We start from the raw sequence: 13,872 nt of genomic DNA, 5'->3' as shown, positions 1-13,872 counted from the left end.
TTTTGTTTTGTGCAATGCTCGGGGCCAGGGCACAGCCACACTCTGGTGCTGAAGGGTACTTACTTGTGTCAGAACGCATTTGTAAGTCGATTTGAAGAGATGGGCAGCCGCTCTGTCTCGTGCCTTTGGGCGAGTGACTTCTGCTGGATCTGATGAAGGAAGCTGAATTATATAGCAATTGGCTTCTTGTAGTTGTGCGATGAACTAGAACGTGCGTTTCCTGAGCACGCGCAGTAGAGAAGGTGGAGTGGATGGCGGTGTTGGTTAGGTAATAAAGCATTAACTAGGGCCAGTGTCTACCGAGCATCAGACAAGAGATTTCTACTGATTGAGAGGACAACTAGATAGCGCTGCTAATGCGCATGCACGGTAGAGAGTGTGAATGAATGAATTGAGTTTTATAGAGCGCACGTAGCTGCCCTGAGGCGTCCAAGCGCTGAGATTACCAACTGAGGCTTAGGTTGCTTGAGGGAAGGATATCTACCCCAACTACTAATTGATGAACAGAAGCGTCTTCAGCTGTTTACGGAAGGAACTGAGGTCGGGGTTGGACCTTAGATGCTGGGGAAGAGCATTCCACAGCTTGGCCACATTAAAGGAAAAAGAGCGGCCTCCCGATCTTGATTTCTTTATTTTCGGCACAATGGCCAGATTGGCAGAGGTTGAGCGCAGCTGTCTGGCAGGATGATAAGGTGTAATAAGGGGGAGATTAATTGCTGGGCCTGAAGACCAGAAGGCCTGATGTACAATGCAAAGTGATTTGAAATTAACTCTTTCCCTAACGGGAAGCCAGTGCAGTCTCCTTAGGCCGGACTTTACTGATGATCTGCGGGGGATTTGTAGAAGAGTCCGTGCGGCGCAATTCTGTATCAACTGCAGTTTGCGTAGAGTGAAGTCAGGAGCTCCCAGATATAAAGCATTCCCGAAATCCAACCGTGATTGGATCAGGCCCAGAACCACGGTCTTTCTTGCTTCGAAGGGGAGTAGAGGGAGGATCTTTCTGATGACTCTAAGGATGCCGAAACAGATGGCAGATAATCTTATTGCCTGCTGGTCAAATGACAGGGACCTATCCAGCCAGACACCAAGGCTCTTAATGGTATCTTTAGGCACTGGGTCAGGTCCTAAGCTGGGTGGCCAAAGAGTATCGATGGAAGATGGTGCGAGACGACCTAGGAGCATGAGCTCAGTCTTGTCTCCGTTGAGTTTGAGACAAGACTTGGTCATCCAGCTCTTAACCATCTCCAGGCAGCCTGCAAGATCCACACACGCTAAGGATCCCCCTTCCTGTGCCAGAGACCACCAGCTGAGCATCGTCCGCGTAGGTAATGATCTTAATACCGTACGGATGGACGATCTCAGCTAGTGGCCTCATGTAGACGTTAAATAACGTCAGGCTCAACGATGATCCCTGCGGGACTCCACATCCCAGAGGCTTACTGGTGGAGGTGACATTGCCCTCATATACCTGGAAGGATCTATCATTCAGGTAGGACCTGAACCACTCCAGGGCCCCGTCAGATATTCCGGTGTCCAGGAGACGCTGCAAGAGGATATCGTGGTTAACGGTATCAAATGCAGCGCTCAGATCGAGGAGGATGACTGCCACCGATCCTCCCCGATCTAAGATCCTCCTGGACTCCTCTGTCACAGCCAATAGTGCAGTCTCGGTCCCATGCTTGGGGCGAAAGCCTGTCTGAGAGGGATCGAGCAGCTGGTTTTGTTCGAGAAAAGTTGTTAATAGGCCGTTTATGTATTTCTCCAAGATTTTAGTTGCCCAAGGCAGCAAGGAGATCGGGCGAAAGTTGTTAAGATTCTTGGTGTCCAAATTGGGTTTTTTAACAAGGGCCCTCACCATGGCCTGTTTCCAGGCCACTGGGACTGTGCTGGTGGAGATCGAGGTGTCAAGTACTGCTAACAGTGTAGGGAGGATGGTCTGAGTAGCAGAGACTAGAATATGTGGAGGTGCTGGGTCCCTAGGGGAGCCTGATTTCACCTGATGCATGAGGAAGGTGAGATGGTCCGCATCCATCTGGGGAAATTCCGCCAACACTGTAGGGCAGTTGGATATGTTTTCTTGTGGGGGACATAAAGGTGTCTCCTTCAAAGTAGTCTGCTCTGAGGATGGAAAGGAAGAGTAGATGAGATTAATTTTCTGGAAGAAGAAATTGGCCAGATCTTCACAGCGGAGCCGAGGGTTTTCGTCAATAAGTAGAGGCGTTGGGAGGTTAATAAGACTTTTTACAAACTTATAAATCTCCTTAGAGCTGGAGCTGGCCTCTGCGATTTTGTGTGAGTAATATAAGGATTGCACGCTCTTTATTTCTTTTTTATATGCTCTGATAGCCTCTCTATAAATAATGAGTGTCTCACAAAGCTATTGGTGAAGTTTTGACTCCCTAAACAAGGCCCGTGTCTAATGTGATTAATTAGGAAGGAGACAAGTAGAGGGATGGATAAATTAGGGAGAATAATGGATTACAGAGAGACATATTTAGATAATCATGGAATTATATGTTACACGTCAATAATTAAGATAAAAAATGGTATGCGCAGTGCAAGTAGAATTGAGCGAGTTGAGAGTTCTAGTAATTCAAGTGACTGAGTCCATTTATGCTGAAGGGAAGGAGACAGTTGAAGGACTGCGTTCCACTCTTCCAGAGAGTTTAAGCCATGATCGATAGAGCTTGTTATTAGAAACAAGGAAACCCAATTGTAGTGGTCAGGGACCTTGGGTATCAATGAGTTACAAACACAGTGGTCTCAGACTAGGATAATAGTAGAAGAGGGAATAAATATAGACTATGAATCAGTATTATATTATTGCCGTCCAGCCGGACAGGGTTAGTTTAATATTGCATATATTTGCAGCAAATAAAGTGGGTACAAACTCCTGTGTCCAGCAAGGTACATATAAAACAAAACAAGGGCTCAGGCAGAACAAATGCTTGTGCGTCATACATCAGATAGAACAAGCATGAATGTACAGACACCGTTACACAAAAACAATAGCAAATTAAATTGTGTTTACGGTGTACAGAGAGTCAACGATGTTTCGATCCCATGAGAGCAATAGTGGGATCATCATCATGCCTGATTAAAAATTGCCGTGGGATGTGACAATTCACCGCTGCATGGCCTAGCTGAGGCCAATTGTCTCAAGATAGTGTGGAAACAACGCTGGGGAAACGGTACTTCTTGGAACCGTGATCAATAATTGACAATCAGAATGTCGACAGGAGGACAGTAGGCGCGTGTCCTCATTTGACCAGGTCTCCGTGGGTGTGTCCAGCCAGAACCAGTTCTACCTGACGCGCCCGTATCTGTTCACGGTTATCTCACCGTTAAGGATTATTGCCCTATTGTTATATCCCTAACTGGACACGTTGCCGCGGTCTTTCCCCAGGATAGCCTGCACTCGTGCCTAACCGCACGGTCTAATTTACCACTTGTTTTCTATTTCTTCAAATGAGGACACACATGTATTGTAATGTCCTGATGATGATGTACATTCATGCTTGTTCTACCTAATGTATGACGCACAAGCATTTGTTCTGCTTGAGCCCTTGTTTTGTTTTATATGTACCTTGCTGGACGCAGGAGTTTGTCCCCACTTTATTTGCTGCAAATATATGCAATATTAACCTAACCCTGTCCGGCTGGACAGCATTAATATAGTACTGATCCTTAGTCTATATTTATTCCCTCCTCTCCTATTGTCCTCGTCTGGAACCACTATGATCGAAAGAGCGGCAGTTGGAAATCCATTTGCACTCAAGTCTATTCAGAGTCTCTTGATGGTCGCCACCTCTGTGATGTGGGCGTAGAGTGTCAATAAATTGCCACGTAAAATCCATTTCCAAATGTCCTTTCTCCATGAAGTGTTCCACCAGGGGGGCCGTGATGACTTTGCAGCCGATCCCGCTCCTATGTTGGGATATCCTTGATTTGATCTTCGGAGTCGTGTGGCCTATGTATAACACGTTGCAGGGACAACAAATTGCAGTAATGACATTACTGGAATTACAGTTAGAAAAGAAATTGAGCGAGTGTTTCACATATTCCAAAACTTTTATATTTTCTGTAAAGACACATGCCATGCAGTTGCTGCATTTGTAATGCCCTGAAGGGGGAGGGGTTGGGAGGATTTGGGGGGCGGGGAGTCCTAGATAGGACTGAATGGTAGTCCCGCTGTGCGTGGGCTTATAACCTCTCACTAGATGGTCCTTGATATTGCGGCCTATTTTGAAGGAAAAGAGAGGGGCTTTGACTGCAATGTTGACTGGGGCAAGGACAGATCAATGTTTTTGGATCATTTTAGTCAATTTAGTGCTGACAGGACAGCATGTGGTGACATGTGATTCTGGATATCGGTGCTCTTTGTTTGGGTTGTAGCAGAAATTCTCTGTGGGAATACCATGCCCGTTTCAAGGAGCGTGTTAGACTTGGCATCTTTTGGCGTGTTTCCCCTGAGTTTTTGCTTTCTGACCTCAGGTTTTGACTCTGTTTTTGCTGGCGTAGTGTGTCTGCACACATTTCTCACTGCTAATCAGTGGTAAAGTGCAAGTGCTCCTGTGGTAAATTGTGTTATGGATTGGTATTTCCATGATTGGATATTTGATTTACTTGTTAGTCCCTAGTAAAGTGCACTGAGTGTGCCAGGGCCTGTGAATCAAATGCTACTAGTGGGCCTGCAGCACTGATTGTACCACCCACGTGAATATCCCTAAAAAGGTAACTCAGCCCCGCCATTGCGGAGTCTGCACGCAGTTTGTAACTGCCATGTCAACTTGGCCAGTGAACCCACTTGCTAGTCCCTCACCTTCCCTTTTCTTACATGTCAGCCACCCCCAAGGTAGGCCCAAGGTACCCCTGTGGGCTGGGTGCAGTGTATGTGAAAGGTAGGACATGCCCTTGTGTGTGTGGCATGTCCGGATAGCGAATTACGGCCAATTTTGTTTTTCGCCTTTGCTAGGTTACCTGTTCCCCATAGGACAGAACGGGGAGTTTGTTTATAACGTCTTATACACATAACTGGACCGGGGAATAAGATAGGAAAATAAAGTTTAGTATGCCTGAACTCAGAATCTAAAGATGCATCTTTTCGTGAAGGTGATCTTTACACCCTGTGTTTGAAAATGCCACTTTTAGAGAGTAGGTATTTTCTTGCCCAGTCATCCCGTGTGCCTCTGATGGAATGTGGATTTCCTGTCTGGGTTTTGGATGACAGAAGGCTGGGGAGCAGGAGTAGGTGGGTCAGGAAAGGGCTGAATGGGCCTGGGCTGCAATCGGGGAAGGGGGAGGAAATTTCCTTGCACCTCAAAGGGCCTGGTCTGCCTCTGACCATGCCATCTCCACCTCCTGCCAGGAAGTCACACCAGAGAAGGTAGAACTGGTTCTGGCTGGACACAGACACTCTCTGCCTAAGAGATCAAAGGATTTTGGGAAATAAATATTGGGGCCCTGAACTTTAGAACTCTTTTGGACCATGCAGACTGCCAAGAAGAAGAGCTGGAGAAGCTGTGAGGAGGAACTACCACTTTGCTGTGTTGGCCTGCAGTGGCATCTTCTGTCTTGGGCAGTGAAAGGACTGGACTGAACTTTCTGCAATCTAGTTTGTGAGTTTCTCCTAGGGCTTGAGGTAGAGCTTGCCCCCTGTTCAAGAAGTCTCAGGAACAGCAAAGACTTCAAGCTCTTCTGCCCACAGCACTGGGGCATGTGTGTTTTGTGCTGCAACAGAAGAGAAGTAACCTGTCAGAAACCCTTTTTTTTCATGCGCAGGAACAGAGATGCCTTGTCCCGACACCACCCCCAAGAACCACCAACGCAGCACTGTGATAAGATGCGTTAATGTCTTCTCCAGAGGGGGTAGGGGGATTTGGATAAAATAACAAAAGAGAAGAGACTGCCACTGGTTGTCTGCTTCCTGATCTTATCTTCTTTCAGCTGTGCTGGCTTCTGGTTGGATCGTTCAGGAGGCTTGATAAATATTAGACTCATTAATTCTACTAATTTCCACCCTTCCTGTATCGACAGTCTTGTATAATTAACCTCTTTTACGTACCCGCTTTCTAACTCAGTGTTGCCTCTCTTCTATGTCTTGGACAGCATTTTCCCTGCTCCATTTACTCTCGCCTGTCTTTCCGAATATTAACACAATATGTTAGTTGTCTTTTCTTTATACCTCACAACATTATATTTAATTTTCAGGACCTTTATCATACCAGTCCTTTCTTTACTCTTAGGAATGTTTTAATTCTAATGTTTTGTTCTCTTTCACATTGCAGGAACATTCGTATGAGAGGAACTTGGTAAGTACTAACAACACTTATTTACATCATAACTTTTACTACGGTGCTAATTTTAATTCTAGACTTAGCTCTGGTCGCTTCACGTAAGTCTTCAAACTCTTCACTCGACACTCCTGTCAAATGTTGTCTCGACGCATGGAGCTGACGCATCTCACTGTCGTGTAACTCTCAGGCTAATGCTTCTCCTCCTTCAAGCGGTAGGCGGGTTATACAGCCTTACAGTTGCGCATCTATTTGATCTCCTCTTGAACTGCGCATGAGCTCCGACGAACACTACTTCAAGAAACGGTAGCGCTCGAGGAGAAAAAACACACTGACACGCTACCAGACTGCTGCTGAGGTATGAAGTTTCAGAAGTTCTTCCTTTCAGGTACCAACGGGGAAAAACCCTCACTAAACTAACTCGGACTCAAGGGGAAACGTTACCGCTAGGGTGACGAATTCAGGTGAAGTGCGCCAACGTTCTAAGTGGAGCGCTTCACATAGAGTTCTGAAACACTAAGAAAGACTAGAACGTCAACTCTGCCGTGAGCGTCGGCCATCTTAAGGTTCCTTACTTCCCAGGCCTCGCTCCAAGTCAGAGTTTTTAGGATCTTTTAATTCTCCATTGGTTGATTGGCACTGATAGTGCAAAGGGAAGGCTCCTTGTTGGTAGTAGTTCTGACAGTACCCCCTCGCAAAGGAGGTCCCTCCAATCTTGGCTTTTGAGCAAATTTTTGATGAAAGGATCGCATCAAACGGGGGGCATGGACATCAGAACATTTTTCCCAAGATCGCTCTTCTGGACCATAGCCTTTCCAGTCCACTAAATAGTAAACTGTTCCTTTTGATCTCTTAAGAGTCTAGAATTCTTTTAACCTCAAATTCTACTCCTGATTCTAATTGCACAGATTTTGGAGGGAGGTTTATTCTTACATCTTTGGACACTTTTTTTTAGTAGGGAGACATGAAACACTGGATGGATCTTCATTTCTGGTGGCAAGGTTAAACGATAAGTCACTGGATTAACTACTTTCTCAATGGGGTAAGGACCTACAAATCTTGGTTGGAATTTTCTATCCCCTTTGAGTCTGAGATTTTTAGCGTTCAGCCAAACCCGGTCTCCTACTTGCAGTTTAGGACCTTCCTTTCTTTTCCTGTCAGCATATTTTTTGTACGTCTGCTTGGCTTGTATTATGTTTTTTGTGGCGGTTTGATGGACTTGGGCTAGATTTTGTACTATTTCCTGCACAGCTGGGACTGAGATTTCTTTACCAATTACAGAAGCATTTGGATGCCTACCATAATTTAGATAGAAAGGGGAGAAACCTGTACAAACATTCTTAGCATTATTGTGTGCGAACTCTGCGGCCCACAAATACTATGGCCAATCCCCTTCTTGGCCTAACAAAAATAACCTTAAATACTGTTCTAGCTCCTGGTTGACTCTCTCTGTTTACCCATCTGTCTCCGGGTGATAGCTAGTGGAATATTTGGTTTCTATTCCCAAACTGTCCATGAAGGCCCTCCAAAAGCGAGAAAGAAACTGGGAACCCCGATCTGAGATGATCACTCGAGGAACACCATGTGCTCGCACTATGTGTACGCCAAAATGGTGAGCCAGTTCTCTAGCTGCCGGAAGTCCTTTCAATGCAACAAAATGCACCATCTTGGTGAATGCATACACAAATACCAATATGGTGTTAAAACCCTGACTGGAAGGCAGGTCCACTATCAAATCTACTGTAACAGTATGCCAGGGATGTGGGGGTGTGGGCATAGGTTGGAGATACCCTCTAGGTGACTGTCTTTCCGACTTTCCTCGCGCACAGACCCCGCAGGCTCTCACATAAGAGTGAATGTCTTTTGTCATTTGTGGCCAACAATAGTTTCTTTTAATCAGGTCTTCAGTCTTTTGTATGCCCTTATGTCCGGCTAATTTACTCTCATGATTGTTCTCTAAAACTAATTGCTGAAGCTCTAGAGTAGGCAGGTATAGTTTTTCTTCATGCCATGGTAATCCATGTTGAATTCTTCGGAATGGTTCTTGCTCTGCCCAATCATGCATTTCTTTCTGTGACATTGCTCCTGCTACCTTTTCCTCGAAGGTTCCCTGACTCACCGCCCCTAGTATTTGGTGTTCAGGAATGATGGTCTTCGATTCTTGATCGTCTTCAAACTTTTCCATATTTATTCTCGACAGAGCATCGGCCTTTCCATTCTTAGTTCCTGGTCGGAAAGTGATCACGAAGTAAAAATCCGCGAAATACAACGACCATCGAAGCTGTCTCGGGGTAAGGGTTTTTGCAGATTTCAGGAATTTCAAGTTTCTATGGTCTGTGAACACGGTCACCGTATGTCTCGCTCCCAATAGATAGTGTCTCCACTCTTGGAATGCGTCTTTAATTGCCAGTAGCTCCTTTTCTGTGATGGTGTAGTTAACTTCAGCTGGTGTTAATTTCCTCGATCTGTAAGCCACTGGATGGAGTTGTCCAGTCTTCTTGTGTCTTTGTGAGAGGACCCCTCCAGTTGCTAGATCTGAAGCATCAGTCTCTAAATAGAAGGGTTCACTGGGGTCTGGGTGTAATAGAATTGGTGCAGAGGTAAACTCTTTTTTAAGAGATCTAAAGGCTTCTTCAGCTTCCTCGGACCACTCAAACGGAACTCCTTTCTTGAGCAATCGAGTAAGGGGAACCAATTTGTGCGAAAATTCATTCACAAACCTCCGGTAAAAATTGGCAAAACCAATGAAGCTTTGCAATTCTTTCACACTACTTGGAGATTTCCATTCCAGAACTGCCTTAACCTTCTTAACATCCATCGTGATTCCAAATGGCGTGAGCACGAATCCAAGGAATTCCACCTCTCTTACACTAAATGCACACTTTTCCAATTTAACATACAAGTTATTTTCCTTCAACTTTTGTAGAATTTTCTTCACCTGGCCTGGATGTTCTTGTTCAGTTCTGGAGTAAATCAATATATCGTCAATATATACTATGACGCATTGATCGATATACTCACTCAAGACACTGTTTATAACATGTTGGAAGGCAGCTGGTGCGTTGCATAAGCCATAAGGCATGACCTGGTACTCGTACAAACCTAGTTTTGTTCGGCACGCCATTTTCCACTCGTCTCCTTCTCGAACCCTGATCAAGTGGTACGCCCCTCGCAGGTCTAGTTTCGTATAAATCTGTGCCTCTTTTACCTGGTCCAATAGTACAGAGATGAGAGGAAGAGGGTACCGATTCTTGATGGTGACCTTGTTAATGGCTCGATAGTCAATACAAGTTCTTAGCTCGCCTTCCTTCTTGGGCACAAAGAATAAAGGGGAGGAGACTGGAGACTGAGATGGACGGATAAAACCGTTGGCCAAATATTTCCCAATGTACTCCTTCAGGTGTTCATTTTCTTTTTCTGTTAAGGCATACACTCGACTGCAAGGCAATTGAGCACCTGGCTCCAAATCTATTCTGCAATCAAATGGCCGATGTGGCGGTAACTTCTCAGCCTCGACCTCGTTGAACACTTCCTCGAATTCCTTGTATTCAGATGGTATTTCACATGTGTGAATTACACACACAGAAATTTCTTGCTCACTCAAGGAGGTTGCCGGTCCTGATTCCTCAGTTTCCACGAGATGATTAAAACAGTTGCCTTTACAGAAATCTGAATTCATCTTCACAGTTCTCGCTCCCCAGTCAATACTTGGATTGTGTTCCGTTAACCACGGCAGGCCCAATATAATCTGAAACTGAGGAGCATCGATCAAATTGAACTGGATAACCTCTTGATGTTCCTCTTGAAATGTTAATTCCACTTGTTCCGTGTGACTAGTGATTGGTCCAGAGGAAAGATTTGTTCCATCTACTGCTCTTACTGGTTCACTTTTTGACTTCAAGATTGGTCTTAGTCCAATGCTGGCTGCATATTTGATATCGCAGAAGTTCCCTGTTGCCCCTGAATCGATCATAACTGATTCCTCAGTTAGAATTACATTCCTGAACTTTAATTTCATTGAAATCACAAGGTGTGGAGATGAAGACTGTAAAGTATTGGCGATATGGTGTTCTCCCGGAGTTGTCTTATCCTCAGCACCTACCAACCCAACTCCTCCTATTGGTGGTGCTTGAAGTTTTCCTTCTCCTTTGAGAACATTTTGGGCTTTTTTTGACAGATTCTGACAAAGTGTCCACTTCCTCCACAATACAGGCACAAGTTATTCTGCCGTCTTCTCTCCTTCTCCTCCTTGGTCAGAGGGCCCCGAACTACTCCAATCTGCATAGGTTCAGTTCCAGATTGACCGTCTGGTACTTTCATTGAGTCACTCTTAGTTCTGTCGAATCTTGGCGTATTAAATTTAAAATCCTTCCGTTTTTCACCCCTCCTCTCACTTTGACGAAAATCTATTTCCAGAACCAAATCGATTAAGGCAGAAACATCGGTAGGTCTATTTGGAATTTGGGCCAATACATCCTTCAGTTCGTCTTTCAGTCCGCGATAGAAGACTGCTGCTCTCTTACATTCCGGCCAGTCCGTTTCTACAACCAATTTATTGAATTGAGCAAGATATGCTACAAGATCCTTTTTACCCTGCTTTAATTCTAAAAGTTCGTTGTCGGTGGCTTGAGAAATTTTTTCGATCAAATATCCTCAAAAATTCCTTTTTGAAATCTTCAAAATTATAAAGAAGAGCATCGTCTCTGGTGACTAAGGGCATGGACCAACTAGCGGCATCACCGCTAAGGTATGACAAAATAAAGGCCACACGGGACTGTGCGTCTGGAAAAATCGATGGACGACACATAAAGTGCAAGGAGCATTGCGTCAAAGAGATTTGAGCCTTTTGAGGGTCACCACTGAATCTTTCTGGGGGGGCTAGAGGGATAACAGGGGATAAAGAATGAACTACATGAGTTGTTACGCTAGAAGTGGGGCCTAAGTGTTCACCTTCTGTGTCTGGGAATTTCAAACTGGATGTTGGATTTAAACTGGAAATCTTAGCTGCCAGCTCGACTGTTTCCCTCCTTGTGTCCATTACCTCCTGTCTCAAACCTCTATTTTCATCCCTAACTGCGGTTAATTCTTTTTGTATTAAATGTAGGACCTCACCTAATTTTTGCAATTCCAAACCTTCAGCCATTCTGTTCGGGCGCAATCAAATACGTGGGCACTTCACTCTGTCAGAAACCCTTTTTTTTCATGCGCAGGAACAGAGATGCCTTGTCCCGACACCACCTCCAAGAACCACCAACGCAGCACTGTGATAAGATGCGTTAATGTCTTCTCCAGAGGGGGTAGGGGGATTTGGATAAAATAACAAAAGAGAAGACACTGCCACTGGTTGTCTGCTTCCTGATCTTATCTTCTTTCAGCTGTGCTGGCTTCTGGTTGGATCGTTCAGGAGGCTAGATAAATATTAGACTCATTAATTCTACTAATTTCCACCCTTCCTGTATCGTCAGTCTTGTATAATTAACCTCTTTTACGTACCCGCTTTCTAACTCAGTGTTACCTCTCTTCTATGTCTTGGACAGCATTTTCCCTGCTCCATTTACTCTCTCCTGTCTTTCCGAATATTAACACAATATGTTAGTTGTCTTTTCTTTATACCTCACAACATTATATTTAATTTTCAGGACCTTTATCATACCTGTCCTTTCTTTACTCTTAGGAATGTTTTAATTCTAATGTTTTCTTCTCTTTCACATTGCAGGAACATTCGTATGAGAGGAACTTGGTAAGTACTAACAACACTTATTTACATCATAACTTTTACTACGGTGCTAATTTTAATTCTAGACTTAGCTCTGGTCGCTTCACGTAAGTCTTCAAACTCTTCTCTCGACACTCCTGTCAAATGTTGTCTCGACGCATGGAGCGGACGCGTCTCACTGTCGCGTAACTCTCAGGCTAATGCTTCTCCTCCTTCAAGCGGTAGGCGGGTTATACAGCCTTACAGTTGTGCATCTATTTGATCTCCTCTTGAACTGCGCATGAGCTCCGACGAACACTACAAGAAACGGTAGCGCTCGAGGAGAAAAAACACACTGACACGCTACCAGACTCTGCTGCTGCTGAGGTATGAAGTTTCAGAAGTTCTTCCTTTCAGGTACCAACGGGGAAAAACCCTCACTAAATTAACTCGGACTCAAGGGGAAACGTTACCGCTAGGGTGACGAATTCAGGTGAAGTGCGCCAACGTTCTAAGTTGAGCGCTTCACATAGAGTTCTGAAACACTAAGAAAGACTAGAACGTCAACTCTGCCTGAGCGTCGGCCATCTTAAGGTTCCTTACTTCCCAGGCCTCGCTCCAAGTCAGAGTTTTTAGGATCTTTTTATTCTCCATTGGTTGATTGGCACTGATAGTGCAAAGGGAAGGCTCCTTGTTGGTAGTAGTTCTGACATAACCCGACCGTCAATGACGCCGCTGCCGACTCTGTGTCTTGAAGGCAGCGCAACCCTGGTCTCACCGACTATGCCTACTGACGACGCCACTGAGCCACTGCTCGCACCGCGACCTGTGGGCACCGCACTCCGCACCGCCTCGCTTCACGACAACGCCTTGGTATCCCCGACGACGCCGCTCCACGCCAAAATCAACGTCGCTGCTTGCACCATGTTTCGAGGGCTCGCTCGTAAAGTTACACAACGCACAACCTCATCCCGCACCGCAGTCTTGGTCTACAGACGCCAGCACCATCGACTCCAGACGACAGTGCTCCAGCAACAACGCCGCTGCTTGCACCGTGACCTGCCAGCACCGCGATGATATTGGATATTTTTCTAAACTGGTGATGTGTCCTTTTGTAGTGCTTACACTGTATTACTGTTGGTTATGTGCAAATGCTTTACACATTGCCTCTAAGATAAGCCTGACTGCTCGTGCCAAGCTACCAAGGGGTGAGCAGGGGTTATTTTAGGAGTGTAACTCCCTTATCCTGACTAGAGTGGTGGTTTCTGCCCAACTTTGGCCCATGCCCTAGCCAACCAAAAAAACAATTTCTAACAGAGCGTTTTATCAGCGAGTTTTTTACACAGGACCTCTGCTTCTTTAAAGAAGTCCTCCTTAAATTTGCAGTTCCAGCAGATCCTGAGAAACTGGCCATAGGGGAATCCGTCCCGGAGTGCTCTCGGGTGTGAGGTAGTGTACTGGAGCAGGGTATTACGTTCTGTGGGTTTGCGGTATAGCATGGTGTGAAGTTCACCATCAAGGGTTTTACTGTCACATCCAGGTAGTCAATCTGAGCTTTATTAGGATTGTACGTAAACTTGGTCTGGTTGGCAGTTGTTGAGCCAGTCGCAGAAGTCACGTAGTTCAGCATTGTTACCCAGCCAAATCATAAAGACATCATCAATGTATCGTCGCCAGATACGGATCTTGGGTAAGTGTGGATTTTATTTGTTGAGAATGAATGATTTCTCAATATCATCAATGAACAAGATGACGAAATTGGGAACAAAAACTTGCTCCCATGGAAGCGCCCTTACACTGTCTGTAGTATTTTTCATGGTATAGAAATAGTTATTCGTCAGGGCTAGTTGTAGAAGGGAAATGATGAAATCAGTGGGGGCTTGG

This window comes from Triturus cristatus, chromosome 1_2 (assembly GCF_964204655.1).
Source record: "Triturus cristatus chromosome 1_2, aTriCri1.1, whole genome shotgun sequence".
NCBI lineage: Eukaryota > Metazoa > Chordata > Amphibia > Caudata > Salamandridae > Triturus > Triturus cristatus.
Note: the sequence above shows the minus strand (reverse complement) of the source record.